Below are 21,184 nucleotides of genomic sequence, written 5' to 3'. Positions count from 1 at the left end.
ACTTTGCATTTGTAGTATGTTATCATTTATATCTGTTACTCTAAATATTTTGCAGTTTTCTAAAATGTATTATGGGATACTTCATTTAAGCCTTTATCCAATTCTTTTTCCACTTTTCCCCCTAGAATCATCTTATTATTATTATTATTAATTATTATTATTAATAATTATTAATTATTATTATTATTATTATTATTATTATTATTATTATTATTATGCGTTTTTGAACGTTAAATGGTTTTTGTTCCCAGTTCCAAAACCAATTTGAGCATCTGGCAACGGCAGCTGATAGATGAACATGCGTTTTCGAGTTTTATCGGTGTTTAAAAATTCTAATGAAACAACAGATTTCAATTGTTTGAGGTATTAAACTACAGTAAGTAAATATTTCATATTAACTCAGAATTTTGCTTGCACTGTAATTTAATGTAATTTGAATGATTTTGAAAACAGTATGTGTGTAAAGAAAACCAAAAATATGGGTCCAATGTTAGTTTACGTTTCTATTCTGTATGTTTCGGGAGACAATTTTTTCTCTTTTTCTTATTTTTAACTTTTTTAATATTTCTGGGTTTTCATCCGCAGAGAACCCGTTGGCCCGTCGGGAAAGAACCCGTTGGCGCCGTTGCATTTTTACTTGCCAAGCTCGCCGTTCATTGACGATGAGCCGATCCGTAAACATGATATTTTGTAAACGTGATTTTTAGTGCATGTAAATTCAAATTAGCAGACAAAACAATATATTAAGCATATGGTAGTAAAAATTCACAGATAATAAGCATGTAGATGTAAAACTAACCGGTTAAACGTGATATACGAAAATAAATGTTTATTAAATTCAAGTTAGCACAGAAAAGAATATATTAAGCATAAGACAATATATAAGGATTTATAACGGAAATAAAAATTTAGGTTGATCTTTACATTACGGTAACTGGTAGTTTGGCGACATTTTGGAGGCGATAAAGGTTACTACCTGGGACTTTGGTAATAATGTGAGCAGTACTGAGTTCCGATTACGCATTAATTTGTGTGGGGGAAATGAGAGATCATGGGATATGTCATGTGATATTAATGGACGAATTACGGTTCTTTAATCGGAAAAGGGGGGAAATCGGGAAAAAATCTGGAAATTTTGTATTTGGCTTTATTCTGTGTTGTGTGAAATAGTGTTTGTGAATTTTTGGATCCCATGGCCGTAAGATGGGTATTTAGTGGTATTGAAAAGGATAGTAAGAAATGATTTTTAAGGTTGTGTGAGAGAGAAATAAACATGTTTTATTATGTTATTTATTTTACCTGGTATCTTGCTTTGAAAGATAAGTATGATTTTAAAGATTCTGAAAGAGAATGAAGAAAAGTGTATCCGCCACGTAATGAAGATTCTGAAGGAGATTAGGTAAGTTAGTATTTTTAATTATTTTTATGCATTGTTGGAAATGTAAGGTGGAAAGGAATTTGGTATTATTGGGAAAATTGTTATTAGCAATGATTTAGTTTAAAGTAATTAGGATTGTAAGGCAATTTTTATTAATTGAATGTATGTGCTCATGTATATTTTAAGTGGTGTTTTTGAATTTAATTATATTTTAATGAAATGATAGTTATTTTGTGAATTTTATACTTGTAGGAATTTGGTGTATGTTTAAGTTGAAATAAATGTGCATGGAAATAATTTAAATATTTGATAATAAATATTTGTAATGCTTCATGTATGAATTCGTTGGTGACGTGTATAATGTAATAGATGATTTAGAGGTAAAAGTTTTTGGATATTTTATTTATTTTATATGTGGAAATGTTCATATTTGTAAAGGGTAAATACTTTTTCGCGATCATGTAATTTCATATATGTTCTTTTTACCGGGTTTAAAGATTGAGAAAATTGTCATGTATTTTCGTGAAATTTTTTTAATTTATGAGATAAAAGCAGTGTACATGGATATAGTGAAGAGTGTGCGCAATGCCATTTTTGTGCAATTCTGGGATGTTTTTTTAAGTAAAAATAAGTCGACGTGTACATGGTTCAGTGATATTTTAATGAAATGATAGTTATTTTGTGAATTTTATGCTTGTAGGAATTTGGTTTACGTTTAAGTTGAAATAAACGTGCATGGAAATAATTTAAATATTTGATACTAAATATTTGTAATGCTTCATGTATGAATTTGTTGGTGACGTGTATAATGTAATAGATGATTTAGAGGTAAAAGTTTTTGGATATTTTATTTATTTTACATGTGGAAATGTTCATATTTGTAAAGGGTAAATACTTTTTCGCGATCAGGTAATTTCATATATGTTCTTTTTACCGGGTTTAAAGATTGAGAAAATTGTCATGTATTTTCGTGAAATTTTTCGAATTTATGAGAAAAAAGCAGTGTACATGGATATAGTGAAGAGTGTGCGCAATGCCATTTTTGTGCAATTCTGGGATGTTTTTTTAAGTAAAAATAAGTCGGCGTGTACATGGTTTATGTGTGTGTTATTTTGAAAAACGCGTAAGGTGTATGGTATTGTGCACTTTTTCCGAATTTTGCAGTGAATATTTGTCATGATTAAGCAGTTTTGTTTGATAAAATTTCTAGCATAAGTGTAATTCGGCTAGTAGATTGTTGGAAGAAGTGTTCAGTAGATAAGAAGAAAAGAAACATGTCTTTACTTCGTGAAGACAAAATGGCGGCGGGGAAAAAAGAAATAGAGGGTTGCTGTAGGGAAGTTGGTCGCCAAATTTTCGCCAAAAAATCGCCAAGTTACCGTAATGTAAAGATCAACCAAAATTTATTTAAAAATATAAATTAGTAGGTTGATCTTTACAATATGGTAACTGGTAGTTTGGCGACATTTTGGAGGCGATAAAGTTTATAATAATGTGAGCAGTACTCAGTTCCGATTACGCATTATTTTGTGTGAGGGAAATGAAAGATCATGGGATATGTCATGTGATATTAATGGACGAATTACGGTTCTTTAATCGGAAAAGGGGGGAAATCGGGAAAAAATCTGGAAATTTTGTATTTGGCTTTATTCTGTGTTGTGTGAAACAGTGTTCGTTAATTTTTGGATCCCATGGCCCTAAATAAAGTGAATTCGAAATGGGTATTTAGTGGGATTGAAAGGGGTAGTAATAAGTGTTTCTTTAAGGTTGTGCGAGATAGAAGTAAAGATGTTTTATTAAGTTATTTATTTTACCTGGTACCTTGGTGTGAACTATAAGTATGATTTTAAAGATCCTGAAACAGAAATAAGAAAAGTTTATCGGACACGTAATCAAGATTCTGAAGAAGAATAGGTAAGTTAGTATTTTTAATTATTTGAGGATATTATTTTTATGCATTGTTCTAAATGTAAGGTGGAGGTAAAGTAATTTGCGTAAACGTGCATGGAAATAATTTAAATATTTGACACTAAGTATATGTAACCATTTGTAATGTTTGCGGTATGAATTAGTTAGTGACGTTTGTAATATAATAGATAATGTAGAGGTAAAAGTTTTTGGATATTTTATTTATTTTATACGGGGAAATGTTCATATTTGGAAAGGGTATATACTTTTTCGCGATCAGGTAATTTCATATATGTTCTTTTTACCGGGTTTAAAGATTCAGAAAATTGTTATGCATTTTTGTGAAATTTTTCTAATTTATGAGAAAAAAGCAGTGTACATGGATATAGTGAAGAGTGTGCGCAATGCCATTTTTGTGCAATTCTGGGATGTTTTTTTAAGTAAAAATAAGTCGACATGTACATGGTTTAGTGATATTTTAATTAAATGATAGTTATTGTGTGAATTTTATGTTTGTAGGAATTTGGTATACGTTTAAGTTGAAGTAAACGTGCATGGAAATAATTTAAATATTTGACACTAAGTATTTGTAATGCTTGCGGTTTGAATTCGTTGGTGACGTGTATAATATAATAGATGATTTAGAGGTAAAAGTTTTTGGATATTTTATTTATTTTATATGTGGAAATGTTCATATTTGGAAAGGGTATAAACTTTTTCGCGATCAGGTAATTTCATATATGTTCTTTTTACCGGGTTTAAAGGTTCAGAAAATTGTCATGTATTTTCGTGAAATTTTTCTAATTTATGAGAAAAAAAGCAGTGTACATGGGTATAGTGAAGAGTGTGCGCAATGCCATTTTTGTGTAATTCTGGGATTTTTTTTAAGTAAAAATAAGTCAGCGTGTACATGGTTTATGTGTATGTGTTATTTTGAAAAACGCGTAAGGAGTATGGTATTGTGCACTTTTTCCCAATTTTGCAGTGAATATTTGTCATGATTAAGCAGTTTTGTTAGATAAAATTTCTAGTATAAGTGTAATTCGGCTAGTAGATTGTTGGAAGACGTGTTCAGTAGATAAAAAGAAAAGAAACATGTCTTTACTTCGTGAAGACAAAATGGCGGCGGGAAAAAAAAAAAAAAAAAAAAATAGAGGGTTGCTGTAGGAGAGTTGGTCGCCAAATTTTCGCCAAAAAAAAAAAAAAAAACGCCAAGATACCATAATGTAAAGATTAACCCCATTTTTTGCAGCAATTCCACTTTTTGTTTAATAATTCACTTTGAAACATACTTTCGCTTTGTAGATCCTTTACATATTAGTAAATATATCAGAAATTCTATTTGACAAAATCGAAAGTTCAAGCTTACTTTTATAAAATTGCTCTAACAGTATGCAAAAAATAATAGATGAATCCAATTCAAAGATTAAGGAACAACGCAATCTGAAACATTAACTGAATTAGATAACTTTAGCTTAGCTTAAACCATCCGTTATACATTAAACGCGCATTCGTAAATGTGTTTTGTGCACGCGCACACGCATATTCGCAGCCATAAAGGTCTTACGTGCATGCGTCAACGCGACACATGCGCAGAAAGTTTGTAGCTTTGAGGTCTGGATTATAGATCATTCCGGATTATGGGTGTCCGAACTAACGACTTTTGACTGTATTTCAGTACAAATGTTTTTAACTGATTAAGTTTTTGGCTAAAATTCCATAAGCGGGGTAAGTTGGCGCCAAACTATTTGGGCATTCAAAATTTGGCAAATTTTTAGGCGCACTAAATGAAAGCACTAAAATGTGATTTTTAAACGTCAGCAGAATAGTAACTTTAAAGTTTTGCAGTAGTGAAACGCCGTTATTTTATGTAAACAAAATAGTGAAATGAGATGAGTAAAACAAAGTCAAACAGCTTTGCAAGTAAAAGCATAGTCCTATATACAGTCAGAAGTCGTTAATCCGTACTCGTCGGTACTTCGGCGATTCCGGATTATCAATTTTTCCGGATTATAGATCATCAGTTTATATCTCATAAGATGGCATGCAGAAATTCTAAAATTAAAAATATGAAACCATAATTTATGAAATAAAGAACAATTATGATCTAAAGGGTATCAAAATTTACAAAAAAAAAAAAAAAAAAGCTTAATATTTATTTGTTTACTTTATTAAACATTTCTTTCAATGTAAGTTAAGTTGCTTCGTTTTATGTGATAATACTTTCTCTTTAATTCTATAAACATACATAATTTCTTGTTCAGTTACAAAGTTCCGTTGTTCAAGTCCCGTAATTGCTGTGCCGAGAATACCGACTAACTTGTCAATCGAAATTTTTTCGTTTTCACTAACCTCTCTGTCACCTTCTTTATATCTTTATCCATTTTTTGCAGCAATTCCACTTTTTCTTTGATGGACATCGAAACATACTTTCGTTTTGTAGATCCTTTGGGAGCTCCGGCATCGGAAATTCTATTTGACATAATCGAAAGTTCAAGTTTACTTTTATAAAATTGCTCGTACAGTCCGCAAAAAATAATAAGCCAGATCCAATTCGAAGATTAAGGAACAACGCAATCATCAACATTAACTGAGATAATTATATAATTTTAGCTTATACCGTCCGTTATACATAAAATGCTCACTTGAAAACGCATTCTGCGCTTGCGCATACGCATATGCGCAGTCATCAAAGTCTTACGCGTATGTGATGCTAAAGCAAAGTTTAAAGAAATTAAACATTTAGCAGTAGTAGCAATGAAAGCTCTCTGAGTTATGTTGTGCAGACATTGAAGACAATAAAAGATTTTGAACTTAACCAATTTATTAACAATATAATATAGAATAAAAACACAAAAATAAATGTCAACACTATTAGAGTATTAGGAAAAACAGAACATAATCATCATTCATCAAATATTTTTACCTGTACTCCAAAACACTGGCATTCTATACAAACAAAAACAAACAAAAACAAAAAAAAAAAAAAAAAAAATGAAAATGTCCTAAATAGTGACTATGCAGCCTAAAAATAAAGCTAGCTACCCATTCAATAAGTCCATAGTCAATGGTCAAGAAAACACCTAAAAAATGTAAATGTGAAAACACTTAAAACCGGCCTAACTCTGTTTGCACAAGGAATCGTTGCCGCTCACGTATTTTTAATTCCGCCCACGGCAGTCACTAACAGGATAGCCCCCGGAACCGAAGAACTTCAATCTGGAAGCATCATCTCGCAAACCGGAATCAAGGCATTTTTTTTCACCGGACTGCAGGCATCCTTTGGAAGGGGCTGGAAACCGCTCACTTACCAGCCGGGAAACCAAGAACTAGAAGAGTTGAGCCAATGCCAATGATTTGAAAATTTCGGAGTGCCTATGGTTCAAAACCATTTACCTCCACATCAGAATTACTAAAAGCGAGCAGAAATAGGAAAAATTTGGCATAAGTGATTTACTTGATGCACACAAGAGGGAGCCACTGGCTCGAGAAAGTTTAAGGATAGAGATAAGATAATAAAAACTTAAGTATCATAATCTTTTTATAAGTTTTTAGGTTTTATAATTTTTTTGTATTTTATATTTTATACTTTTTTTTGGTTTTTATAAATTTTTTATACACAATACAAACACTAAAGCAAAAAGCGGAGAGGAAAGAGTTTACGATTAATAGGCTCATTGGCATGTGGCTTGTGTTGGAGAGTGCAAATAATTACTGAGATCGCGATGAAAATATTCTTAGGCAGATTTAAAATCTGCGGGAGATGTGATTCTTAAGTAAACAGATTGATAACTTTGCTTGAAGATCTTGATAGTAGTAGCAGAGGATGGAATTAGCAATTATATGGCAGCTCGCTGAAGAGATGTCCTTCCTTCATGGCGCGGGAGCTGGAACTGATGTTGAGAGGGCGTGTCTTGCCCTTTTGGATGGTGGGTAGATGCCGAACTCTCGGCCAATCACGGCTCTCGGTCTCTTCTGTGAGCTGCGAATAGCAGGATCGTATGCTGGCATCTGTTGAAGTGCTCGGTTATCAATCTGTTCAATTTTAAGGAATAAATTTTGACTATGTTTTTTGATAAGATAATCCACAGGTTTAATGTTAAGGTCCGAATGAATCACATCTGTACGGACGTACCAGGCTGCATTTAGGGCCATACGTAAGGTTTTACTTTGAAAAGATTGAAGTTTTTTCACATGAGTTTTTGCAGCAGTACCCCAGATTGTACATGCATACATAAAGACAGGTCTTATAATTGATGTATAGAGAAGGATTTTGTTTTTAATTGACAGATTGCTCTTTCGAGCTAAAAATGGGTAAAGTTGGGCTCTAGCACCTTTCGCTTTGTTGAGAACATTTTCAATGTGAAGGCGCCAGGTTAATTTTGAATCAAGTACAACTCCTAGGTACTTGTAAGAATTTGACCAGGGAACATAGTCATCAAAGAATTTAATATTAATGGAAGGGTACGGGAGGGGGCTACGTTTGAATATCATAGCAGCACATTTAGCAACATTAATTTTTATTTTCCAAGTGATGAGCCAGTGCTCAAGGCTAGAGAGATATCTCTGAATGATTTGGACCAAGTTTTCAAGGCGTTTGTGTTGAGCTAGGATGGCCGTATCATCTGCATAAAGTGCAAGAGTGATACTAGGTGATTTTGGTATGTCATTAATGAAAATGTTGAACAAAATTGGGCCTAAAAGTGACCCTTGGGGGACGCCGCTTAGTATAGGACGGGGTGTCGAAATGAAAGAATTAACTCGTACAAAAAAAGATCTATTAGTGAGGTACGAATTAATTATATGAATTAAATGGGCCGAAACGTCAAGTCGTATGAGCTTGATAATAATTCCTATATGCCAAGTCCTATCAAATAAAACAAACTGCCCCGGGTGAGGATCGAACTCACAACCTTCAGATTACTCCAGCGAGTTGATTATGAGACTGACGCACTACCTACTGCGCTACCGAGGCTTCAAAAGAGAGTTGAGCCAGAGCGAGGCAAGATACTTATAGCAGGAGTAGGAATGACGTCATCTCACGGCAACCAATCAGCTATCGGCACGAATCGGCTTTTTAGATGACGTAAATCATGTTTCGTTTTTGCATCTCAATTAGGTTGAAACAGTCCGTTTTCAATGCAAACAGTGGTAGCAAGAAAAGAAGTAGAAGTAACTACTATATTATATTAAAATAAGGACTAAACTAAATAAACATTTCAAGGAGGAGAGATGATGCAGTAAAAGGTTTAAAAATAAGCTATATTTTCCAACAAATGCCCCCCACATCATCATCTCCGACCCGAAATAAAAACCGAATGCCAGTATCTTTACAAAAATTCAAAACAAGAATAAATAAATATCACAATTTCATTCAGAAATTTTTAAGAAAATTTTTCTTTGGGAAAATCTTATCCCATTATTAAAAAATTTTTACCGTAGCAAGAAAGTCCAACATGTTACAAAACAATACAAAGTTATATATATGATCATACACTCAGTACATTTACCCAGGGCCCTGGTCACTCATACAACATTCTACACTATACAATTTTACATTTACCTAATATCCATCATAATATGACTTATAACATATTTTCAAATTAAGAGGCAAGATACTTATAGCAGGAGTAGGAATGACGTCATCTCACGGCAACCAATCAGCTATCGGCACGAATCGGCTTTTTAGATGACGTAAATCATGTTTCGTTTTTGCATCTCAATTAGGTTGAAACAGTCCGTTTTCAATGCAAACAGTGGTAGCAAGAAAAGAAGTAGAAGTAACTACTATATTATATTAAAATAAGGACTAAACTAAATAAACATTTCAAGGAGGAGAGATGATGCAGTAAAAGGTTTAAAAATAAGCTATATTTTCCAACAAATGCCCCCCACATCATCATCTCCGACCCGAAATAAAAACCGAATGCCAGTATCTTTACAAAAATTCAAAACAAGAATAAATAAATATCACAATTTCATTCAGAAATTTTTAAGAAAATTTTTCTTTGGGAAAATCTTATCCCATTATTAAAAAATTTTTACCGTAGCAAGAAAGTCCAACATGTTACAAAACAATACAAAGTTATATATATGATCATACACTCAGTACATTTACCCAGGGCCCTGGTCACTCATACAACATTCTACACTATACAATTTTACATTTACCTAATATCCATCATAATATGACTTATAACATATTTTCAAATTAACAAAACTCTTAATTTAAATACACACAAAAACAAATTTCATAGGAAAATTGTTCCACAAAATTTACCAGTTTATGCTTAGTCAGCGGTTTTGTCATGGGATCAGCCAGATTATCTTTACTTGGGACATATTTTAAATTAAAAATTTCCCTGTTCAATAGATCATGAATGAAAAATAGTTTCACATCTATATGTTTTGTCCTTGAGTTCTCAATGGGTGATTTTGTAAAACATATAGCAGCCATGTTATCAGCAAACAATATTGGCCTCGAAACATAGTTACTTGCAATTTTAAATTGAATGCATTCATCCAAAATGTTTTTAAACCAAACTAATTCTTTTGCTGATTCAGTCATGGAGATAAATTCAGCCTCCTAGTAGATAAACTCACTCCCCTTTCTTTAAATGTACGCCAAAATACAGGTGATTCTCCCAACAAAGCTATTTGTCCACCAATAGACACCATATCATCCCTGCTTGAAGCAAAATCCGAATCTGAATATATATTGAGCTTCAGTTCCTTGCATACCATTTTGAGTTTGTGCTGTCTGGTATTGGAAACGTACCCTAACAGTTTAAGTAATCCTTCCCAGTGAAACTTACCAGGATTGCTTTGGAACTGAGAAAATATATTAACAGCATAAGCTATATCCGGACGAGTACGATTGCAAAGAAACGATAGACATCCCAAAACATTTCTATAAGGATAATTCATCATTTCAGTCGTTTCTTCTTGTGTACTGGGACTTTGAGACTTTTTAACTATTGGAAGGGAAGTAATTTGTATTTTAAAAGACTTAAATCGATTAACTATGTCTTCTATATATAATTGCTGATGAATTAAAACACTATTTTTCTCATATTCAAATTCCACACCCAGAAGCTTTCTTGTTTTACCTAAAATTTTCAAATCAAAATGTGAACTCAGGACTTTTAATATCCTTTTAGCCTGAACTTCACTTTTCCCAAACATAACTATATCATCAACATAAACCAACAGAATGACAAAATCTTTAAAACGATAGACACAATTACAGCACTCAAACTTGATGAACCCTAGGTTACATAGTGTTCTATCCAACTTGTAGTACCATAATCGGCCACTCTGATGCAAACCATACAAGGCTCTATCTAAGCGACACACAAAAGTTTCTTTATCTCGCTCCACAAAACCCTGTGGTTGGGACATGTAAATTTCCTCTGATAAAGGAGCGTAGAGATAGGCACTTTTTACGTCGCATTGTATATTTGCCCATCCAAGGTGTGGAACTAAAAGGGAGAAAAAGAGCCTTATTACTGAAAAGTTGACTACAGGAGAGTAGGTTTCATCATAGGTATCGTATTTAATTTGCCGATAACCCTGAGCCACTAAACGAGCTTTAAAACGAACAATGTTTCCAAATTCGTCCCGTTTAATGTTGAAAATCCACCTGCAACCTAGTGGAGTCTTGTCTTTAGGAAGTGGAACCTAGTGAAGTCTTGTCTTTAGGAAGCCATACCTTATGCTTTCGCATGTTGGCCATTTCCTCTTCCATTGCCTCTATCCATTTAAGCTTTTCTGCAGATTTCATTGCCTGGTTATAAGTGTTTGGAATTGAAACATCTAGTCAGCTATCTCGGGTATACGACGTTGAAGGAGTACCAGTTGGGTCGATTTCACCACTATAAGTATTGCTTTCCTTGAAATCAAACAAGGTAGGATCATACTGAATATTATGTTCAGTGCAATACCTTTCTACATCATTTGGTGATCGTAGTCTTTGATTAGACCCCCTCTCAAAATAATACACATCCGTACGAGTGCCGTCTGGCCTTGGAACAGGTTTACGAAGCCAAGTTACTTGTCTCAATGTAGATTGAGTGTCAGTGCCAATTGTAGAAGAAGGTACATTGGTATCGGTTCTTTCCTCTATTTCAGGAAAATAGCCAACTGGAGTGTCAGTAGATTGGAACTTTACCTTTCTTCAGATTCCAAATCAGGAAGGGTGCCCAGTACAGCTCCACTGCCATTTTTCTGCATTCCAATCGACTCTTTAAAAGTAGCATTTAGGCTTTCTACTACCTTTTGCTCATTTTCCAACCAAATTTTGTACCCTTTTGTTCGTACACTGTACCCAATCAATCGGCCCTTTGTTGCCTTTGGATTAAGTTTAGAATTTCTTTTAGCCTTTGGAATTCTCACATAGGCAATCGTTCCGAATGCCTTAAGACGACGTACTGATGGTTTCCGCTTAGTGTATAATTCGAATGGGGTTCTATCTTGGCCCTTATGACAAATTCTATTAAATGAATATGCAAAATACATTACTGCATCTGACCAAAATTCGGAACTCATTCCACTATTGTGTAAGATTGCACATACATTATTTAGAGCTGTCTGATTAAATCTCTCACAAACTCCATTCTGTTCTGGAGTATAGACATCTGTAAATTCGTGCTTTACACCATTTTTATTACAATATGACCTGAATTGATCATTATCATATTCTCGCCCATTGTCAGTCCTAAAGTATTTCAACTTAAGGTTTAAAGATCTTTCCGCACATGCTATATGCCTTTCAAATACTTCAAACACCTGACTTTTCTCCACAATGGGGTACACTACCACATAACGAGAATATTCGTCAATAAAGGAAATGAAATAACGTTCACCATTCCTACCTGGAATGTTAATAGGTCCCCATACATCAGAGAAAACCCTTTCAAGCGGTCTCTTTACTTGAATACCTTCTAAGGGTCTATAGGAGATTCGTCTTTGCTTATTCATTTGGCAATGTTCACAAAACAAATTAGGTGAGTGCTTTAACACGGGAAGACCTCGAACTGAATGTCTCTTACTAGTCCTGACAATAGTATCATAATTTATATGACCAAACCGACCATGCCATAATTCACTATTATTATGCTGAACTGTGGATGCCTCAAATTTTACAGATTTGCCCCCCTTTTTGATTATTTTCGGGAACACATGATAGTTACTTCCTGTGATGACTTCATGGTTTAATAAGGCACCATTTAGCAAGACGAGACAAACATTTATTAAATATATAATTCAAAGCATAATATAATAGTTACTCAGAGCAGTACGTCGCTCCTACCGCATAGTACAATCTACTACCTTCCTCTTCCGAGGCTAACATGCAACTCTTAATAAATACATTAACCCTTTTCGGAGAAGGGCTACCTGCGCCAAGTATGCTCTGTTGATCGCCAAACAGTCGCCAGATATCACACCCCCGTCGGAAGATTGTTGTTGATATTATTTACAAATTAATCAGCAATCTGGAAACTAAAATCTAGCAACTGTTTGCGATCAACGTGAAAAAGAAAAAAAAAACTACATATACTTTTATACATTCTCTCCTAATTTTCAAATCTCAATTACTATAGACATACCTCAATTTACTACATAAACATTTATATATAAACATAGATAAATCATTTTTAACTTCACTTGTTCCGAACATTATTATTATTGTAACAATTTATCAATTCTTAATTCAAAGAAACCAAGTTGATATTTTCTTTTATAAACATGTTAAAATATACCCTAGTATTATTCCAATGATGACAGTAAAATTATTAAGTTTCTTATATATATATAAAATTATATTCTTAACATTCCTTTTAATTAATGATGCTGCAGCATGATTTAAATCCTTGGGAGACAAATATCTAAATTTACCACTTACCTCAAATATTTGTTATCCAATAATTTCTCTATCTATTTCAAATTACATAAACATCTTATTTGCACAAAATTGTAAAATGATTATGAAAAGCAAAGAAAACTATCTAATTATTAACTATACAAAATGTTCGTGAAGATGAACAGTAAATTAATGTTCAAAGTTCACAAGTGGGAAGTCTGGATAATGCATCCGCGTTTGACAGTTTTTTTCCAGGGCAATGTTCTATTTCGAGATTATATTTCTGCAAAGCTATGGCCCATCATTGTAATTTGGACGATTGCGGAGCATTTCTCACTATAAAGGCTAGAGGATTATGATCAGTCACAATTTTCACCGATGAACCGAATATCCAAGATTCAAACTTCTTCAATGCCCATACTATAGCATAAGCTTCACGCTCTATAGTCGGCGAGCTCTGTTGAGGTTTCGATAATTTCTTGCTCGCGTAGCAGATGGGAAATTGCTTCTCTCCCCTTTGCTGTGACAAACATGCACCTATTCCGATTTGGGATGCATCAGAATGAATGACAAACGGATCCTGCAGTGTTGGGGTGATCAGCTCCGTTGACATCGCTAATCGTTCCTTCAGTTGTTGAAATGTTGACTCATGAATTTCTTTCCATTCGAGTATTTCCGGTTGTTTATTTTTCGTGAGTTCTGTGAGCGGGTAGGCGATCTCTGCATACCCTGGGATATAATCGCGATAATAATTACATAGTCCTAACAGACTTTTAAGATCTCTTTTCGTTTTCGGCGTTTCCAGCTTCTTGATTGCCTCTATTTTCTCGGGATCTGGTTGATGTTTTCCTGATCCAATGATGTGTCCTAAATATTTAATTTGAGGATTTGCAAACGAACATTTCTTCGAATTGATAGTAAATCCAAGTGACTCTAGTTTGGTAAAAACTTTATCGAGATGTCGGAGATGAGTGTCGAAATCCGTGGAAAATATAGCTATGTCATCAATATAGGCTCTTGAAAATTGTTGAAATTCTTTCAGCGCGTTATTCATTACTCTCTGAAAAGTTGCTGCTGCGTTCCTTAATCCAAAGGGTAGCACTTTAAACTGATATTGACCTCGATGAGTTTTGAACGATGTGTACTCTTTACTTTGTTCCTCCATGGGAATTGCCCAATATCCTTTCAGCAAATCTAAAGTTATGACGTTGGCTCTTCCTATACTGTACATTAAATCAATGGCGTTTTGCATAGGAAAGTCATCTGGCTTCGTTACTGCATTCAAAGCTCGATAATCTAAGCACAATCTGATATCTCCATTTTTTTTTTTTGCTTACACAAACTACTGGATGAGCTATTTCTGCATTACTTTCTTCTATTAGTCCCGATTTCAATAATTCTTCTACTTCTTCATCGACCTTGGGTTTCAATGCTTCAGGAATCCTATAAATGTAAGGTTTCTTCCTCTCCATATTGGGTATTAATCTAATTTTATGAGCTTCAACTTTAGCTATTTTCAGCTTTCCGGTGAATAGTGCTTGGTGTTTGTTGATAAGAGCTATCAATTTTCTTCTCTGCTGCGGATTCAAATTTTCTAAATTCAGATTTGCATCTATTTTAAAATCTTCCAGGGGGGTCGAGAGATCTTTTCCTGGTAAAGTTATAATTTCTCCAAATTCTTCTTCATTTTCAAATATCACTCCAACTGCATTGACACTAGCTTGGAATTTTCTAATTTTATTTGCATGAACATGTTTGATCTTTCCATCAGGTAGTTTTACTTTATAGGAATGAGGTGGGCAATGATTCACGATTTCTCCTGGACCAGTCCATCGTACATAGAGTTGAATCTGGTATGAGTAAATAAACTTGTTCTCCGATTTTGAAATTTTTTGGTATTGATCTCCGATTAAAGTACTCAGCATATTTTTGTTGTTTATCACTTGCAATTAAATTGGCTTGTTCGGCTGCTTGTTCTAACCTTATTTTTAAAAGTTGTAAGTAATCCACTGCCGATTCACTTAGATTAGGTGGTATAGGTATTTCTCCTGACCATGAAGACTTCAGTACTGCTAAAGGACCTCTTGGTTGTCTTCCATACATCAGCTGAAATGGTGAGACACCCGTGGTGCAGTTTAGTACTTCTCTGTATGCAAAGAGCAGGTATGGGATGTGCTTATCCCAATTCGAAGGATCAGTTCTGATGACATGATGTAACATTTGCTTGAAGGACTTGTTCCATCTTTCTACTAATCCATTTGAAGCACTGTAAGCAGGTGTAGAGAACCTAGGGTGAGAACCTAGTCTTTTCTGGAATTCTTTAGTTAATTTTGAAACGAAGTTACTTCCGTTGTCACTAGCTATTGTATTAGGGATTCCTGTTCTCATGAAAATCTCCAAAAGCGCGTCGCAAGTGGCTTTTGCTGTCAAGCTTCTCAGTGGAATGGCTTCTGGCCATCGGGAATGTTGATCTACCAGACATAACACATATTTATGTTTCCTAGCAGAGGAAGGTTCAATAGGTCCAATAATGTCGATGTTAACTGTTTCGAAAGGTAATCCTGGCCTTCTGACCGGTGTGATGGGAATCTTGTCAGATCGCTTTTCTGGACTTTTCAACTGACAATCTTTGCACGTTTTACAAAAGGTTTCAACATCTTGTGCTAATCCAGGCCAATAAAATTAATATCGTATTCGCTCCTTTGTTTTTCTTATCCCAAGATGTGCACCGAAAATGGAACTATGTGCTAATTCCAACACTTGTGCTCTTCTACTAAGTGGAAGCACTAACTGAAAAACATTCTGTCCTAATATTTTTTCTTGGTGATGTAAAAGATGATCAATAAATAAATAATTTCCTTTTTTTTTATTGCTAGCTTCCATGCTTCTCTCAGCGAGGGACAGTTAACTTGCTCTTCGCGTAGGCGTTCAGCAGACGATAAGTCTGTGTTTACATAAACACTCGCCTTCTTGACTTCCTCCTCTTCGTTTTTCTCCTCCATAAGCATTAGCGGGGGGGAATCGACGCTGTCGTTTGACTGTGCATTGGCGAATAAAGTTTGTAAGTTTTCGCTTCCGTAATTATTTCTTTCTGCGTTTGGTTCTTCTGCCGCAGGATTAATCAACAGTTCGTATATTTCTGGAGTTATTAGGCAAGGCACATTTAGCTTATCAGTCACTGCAATTAATGTATCCACAAAATTAAATATATTGCTTCCATGATCTTTATGGTAAATAGGTACACGGCAAACTTTTGCTTCAATTGGTTGTCCGAAAGCAGGTGTTAGCAATATTTTACCTCCTTCTCTCTCCTCTAAATTTGGAATGAGCGATGAATGTACGATCATTATCTGCGTTCCAGAGTCTAAGATAGCTTCGATTTTCTCAGAGTTAATAAAAATATCTACTTTTTGCAGTGGTTGAACGATGCGTTCTGCGAATTCAGATCGTAGATGGGATGAGTCTACTTTAGCTACGATGGCTTCTTCTTTTTATGTTCTGTTTGAATTTTTTTGAGTTTTGGAATCATCCTTTCCCTTCTTATTTACTGCAGTTTCGTTCTTTCTTCTTTTGTCTGGACAATCTCTCGCGATGTGTTGATAATTTCCACAAATATAACATTCTTTTCTTCTCGCGTGAAATCTTTCATGTTTTGGATATTCTTTTCTCATGGGTGGTGGAATATATTTGTCGTGTGCACATGTTGTATCCAGGAATCTCGGTGATCGCTTAATTCCATTTCGAACTTCGTCGAAAGATTTTCCTTTGGCCGTGAAATAAATATCACATTCTGTAGCTAATTCTTGAGGCTTCAGCCGTTTATTTCCTTGGCGTATTGCGATGTGTGCAGCTGTTTCTTCATCTAATGCTTGGAATAATTTATCGGAAATAATTAACTCCTTGAGTGTTTCGAAATCCTTTACTTCTCTTGACTTGCAGTAATAGTCCCATGTAGCTGTTAGTCTTGAAGCGAACTGGATATGCGTTTCGCCGGAATAACGTTTAGTTTTTCTGAAGTTTTCTAAACAGGTTTGAGGAGTAGGTTGATATTCCTTCAGAACAAGAGTTTTCACTTTTTCGTAATTTTGCAGATCTTCCTCCTTTATATAAACAAGAACATTTGAAGCTTTTTCTCCAATTAATTTCAATAATATTTCTGATTTGTATTCTTCAGGAACCTTCTTGTGCTTAAATGCTCTTTCGATAGAATCGAAAAATATATTCCATTCTTCTGCTCTCTTCGGTACTGGTATAGTCAGTGTTTCTACTCCTTTGATCAGCTTGTCCAGGGAAATTTCGGTTTCTCGTTCTGTGTTTTGTATTAAAGGTGTTGGACTTCTACTTCCTTCATTTTGAGTTGCTCGAATCTTCGCTAGTTCTATTTCGTGTTCTCTTTCTGTTCTTATTCTTTCTTCTTCCATTTGCATTCTTTCCATTTCTTCTTTTCTTTTTCTATTCTCCACTGTAGTAATCAGAATTTCTTTCACGAAATCAGCATCTTCGATGTATTCCTTGCTATTCTGGAGTTTGTGTTTCAGTTCTACCAGCTTCAAATCTGGGGATGCTTCTTCGCCAATTTCCAATAGAACTGTTACTAAATCCTCTTTCTTTGCGTTTTTGAACATTTTCTTCTATTTTCCTTTAGAATCAAGCCTTTCAAACTCTCGATTAAATAATTCTCACGTTTCTACTCTCTTTTGCAAATGAACACTTCTTTCGTTAGTTAGGCTTAACTTTACGCCTCTTCCGTTTTCAATACTCTAAGCTTCTAACCTCTCTGGTTTTCTCGTAAGAGAGCGTGTTGTGATGACTTCGTGGTTTAATAAGGCACCATTTAGCAAGACGAAACAAACATTTATTAAATATATAATTCAAAGCATAATATAATAGTTACTCAGAGCAGTACGTCGCTCCTACCGCATAGTACAATCTACTACCTTCCTCTTCCGAGGCTAACATGCAACTCTTAATAAATACATTAACCCTTTTCGGAGAAGGGCTACCTGCGCCAAGTATGCTCTGTTGATCGCCAAACAGTCGCCAGATATCACACTTCCTATCAACTTAGCCTTGTACAAAGTTGAATTCTCATCATCAGTAACTTTAATTTGCCCATTTTTACCATAAAATCTTGCTCTATTGATATCCACCCTAGGTCCAGATATTAAATTTCGTCTCAGTTCCGGTGAATATAACACATCTTTAAGCAAAATAACCGTATCCCCAAATTTCATTTTAACAGTACCCTTCCCATGAAATGGAAAAGTTACCCCATCAATAGCTACTAGCATATTCTCATTTTTCACAAGAGAAAAAGTATCAAACAATTCATGATTTTTACAAAAATGATGAGATGCAGCCGTATCAAAGATCCAACTATCATCATTTTCTTCCAAATTGTTAACATTGGCTTGAGCTATAAAATGGGACTGTGCATGGGAATTATTACTTTTACTCAACTTGGGTTTATTCTTACACTTAGAAGATGTTTTATTACTACTAGATACAGCTGAGGAAACAGAAGAAGCAGGTGAGGGTGATCTGGAAAAATTACCTCTCATTCTACAGTATTTTTGAATATGACCTGGACGGCCACATTTATAACACTTGAGCCCTTTAATCTGCTTAAATTTGGGTTCACAGTGAGTACTTTGTACTTCTATAGTCTTATTGAAGTTTTCCCTATCTATCTCTCTTAAATTAAGACGCGTTTCCTCTGCTAGAATTTCAAGTTCAACATTTTTAAAAATGAACTTTTCATCTGGCCACCTCAAAATATTCTGAACTACTTGATCAAATTTATCTGGAAGGAACCTAAGAAACTGGAAACATATATATAAGTCTCTTACAGCCTGATTAATATCAGCTAACTGTTCAGTTACGCGTTTTAATCTAGAAGAAAAGAAACTAATACTTTCATTTGGTTTAATTTTGCAATTTAAGAACTCTGAAAACAGGGACATATGTCTTGACCGATAATCTGGCTGGAAATATTTGGCAAGAGTATTCCATGCCACTACCGGGTCATCAATTTCACATATCTAATTTCTATATTCAGGGCTTACATTCATATAAATTAACGATAATGCCAATCGACTTCTATTTTGATAGTCGGCAATAATTTCTTTTGCAATACCCTTAACATCATCTAAGTCAGGACATTTCTCAATACCTTTGACCAAAAGCCATGCATTTTTTTTCATTCAAGACAAACTTCATATCTTTGGACCATGTAAAATAATTACATGCATCAAGTTTAGCAATATTATGCATGATACTAACAGTAGCCATATTTGAATTTTAACAAAAACCGCCCCCCCCCCAATCTCTTAAGTCCTAAATTAACTTTAAACTTCAAAAGTCTGCACTAAAAATAACTCAGGAGCTACTGGGCCCATAACCAAAATGATGCTAAAGCAAAGTTTAAAGTTTAAAGAAATTAAACATTTAGCAGTAGTAGCAATGAAAGCTCTCTGAGTTATGTTGTGCAGACATTGAAGACAATAAAAGATTTTGAACTTAACCAATTTATTAACAATATAATATAGAATAAAAACACAAAAATAAATGTCAACAATATTAGAGTATTAGGAAAAACACAACATAATCATCATTCATCAAATATTTTTACCTGTACTCCAAAACACTGGCATTCTATACAAACAAAAACAACAACAACAACAACAACAAAAAAAAAATAAAATAAAATAAAATAAAAATAAAAAATAAAAATGTCCTAAATAGTGACTATGCAGCCTAAAAATAAAGCTAGCTACCCATTCAATAAGTCTATAATCAATGGTCAAGAAAACACCTGAAAAATTTAAATGTGAAAACACTTAAAACCGGCCTAACTCCGTTTGCACAAGGAATCGTCGCCGCTCACGTATTTTTAATTCCGTCCTCATTGAAGAAACATGGACGCCGCCCACGGCAGTCACTCACAGGATAGCCCCCGGAACCGAAGAACTTCAATCTGGAACCATCATCTCGCAAACCGGAATCAAGGCATCCTTTGGAAGGGGCTGGAAACCGCTCACTTACCAGCCGGGAAACCAGGAACTAGAAGAGTTGAGCCAGAGACAAGTGCCTAGATATTGGGTTCTCATCTATCCCAGAGTTCCACACTCTCTTCGCTCGCAGTATGTCATTTCCGGTTGTGGGGAGGGATCTCAAATGATAGAATAGCTAGTGAACGGAAATCCTCGTATTGCAATTTTCGTAGTCGAGTGTTTGCAAGCTAATTTGATCAAACATCTCTGATCATTTTAAAACAAAACGGTTCTTTTCAGGACCAAATGATCACTTTAATAAAGGGCCCTTTTCAGAGCCAAATGTTTAATCTGATGAAAAAAATCAAACTAATTCGGATATTTCTACGGATATGATTACATCAAACAAGTTTCCATGCGGACGTGGGAAATTCTTTTTTTCCAAATTTAATTTGAAAAGGCATGTAATGAACACATATTGCAGTCTCTAAATTTAAAAGTATGTGAAACATCCAAACTCAAAATATGTGACTCTAGTTGTAATGGTGATCACATATCAACTAAGAGACAGTATAAATGTCCTTTGTGTAAAGGGGATTTTGAAAATGAGTTGATAAATGAACACTTTTTACAAGTTCATGATGTAAAACTTGAAACATCAGAATTAAAATTTGAATCCTATGAAAGTTTTTTTGAATGGAAAGATGATTTAGAAAATAAAGTCGAAATTTATAATACCTGTATCTGAAAATCAAATGCCACTGGTACAGTTACATATTTTACATGTCACCGTTCAGGGCATTTTCATTCACAGAGTTCTGGAAAGCAACACATAAAGCTACTGGGCAGTAAAAAAATTAATGCTTATTGTCCTGCGAAAATAAATTTGGTCAAATCAAAACGAGAGGAATACTATGCATATTTCCAGAAAACACATGTAGGCCATGAAAATGATATGGGTCATCTTTTCCTTTCATGTAAGGATAGAACCTTTATTGCATCAAGAATAGCTGCTAAAGTACCATTTGATGCAATTTTGGATAA

The 21,184-nt window shown here is 34.4% G+C and overlaps 1 protein-coding gene and 1 non-coding gene across 3 annotated transcripts in view; one reads left to right on the top strand and one right to left on the bottom strand.

Moving 5' to 3' along the window:
- The first annotated feature begins 237 nt into the window (after nt 1-237).
- PI31 (Proteasome inhibitor 31 kDa) overlaps nt 238-21,184 on the top strand; it is a 43,684-nt gene continuing 22,737 nt past the window's right edge. Inside the window, exon 1 of one of the 2 annotated variants that reach the window (XM_085813543.1) lies at nt 238-376. The gene's annotated coding sequence lies outside the window, so the exon portion shown is untranslated. Of the gene's footprint in view, nt 377-1,053; nt 1,400-21,184 lie in introns of those variants that run through there. The other variant, XM_085813544.1, reaches the window with a different exon arrangement.
- On the bottom strand, nt 8,172-8,261 carry TRNAM-CAU (transfer RNA methionine (anticodon CAU)). The gene is given in 2 exon segments: nt 8,172-8,207; nt 8,225-8,261. It is a non-coding gene; the product is annotated as a tRNA-Met (tRNA).

This window comes from Stegodyphus dumicola, chromosome 3, assembly GCF_044657685.1.
Source record: "Stegodyphus dumicola isolate Sdum_Otavi_A_Nest chromosome 3, ASM4465768v1".
In the NCBI taxonomy this organism is placed as follows: domain Eukaryota; kingdom Metazoa; phylum Arthropoda; class Arachnida; order Araneae; family Eresidae; genus Stegodyphus; species Stegodyphus dumicola.
The sequence above is the reverse complement of the archived record's forward strand: the minus strand, read 5'-3'. Positions and strand labels throughout refer to the sequence as shown.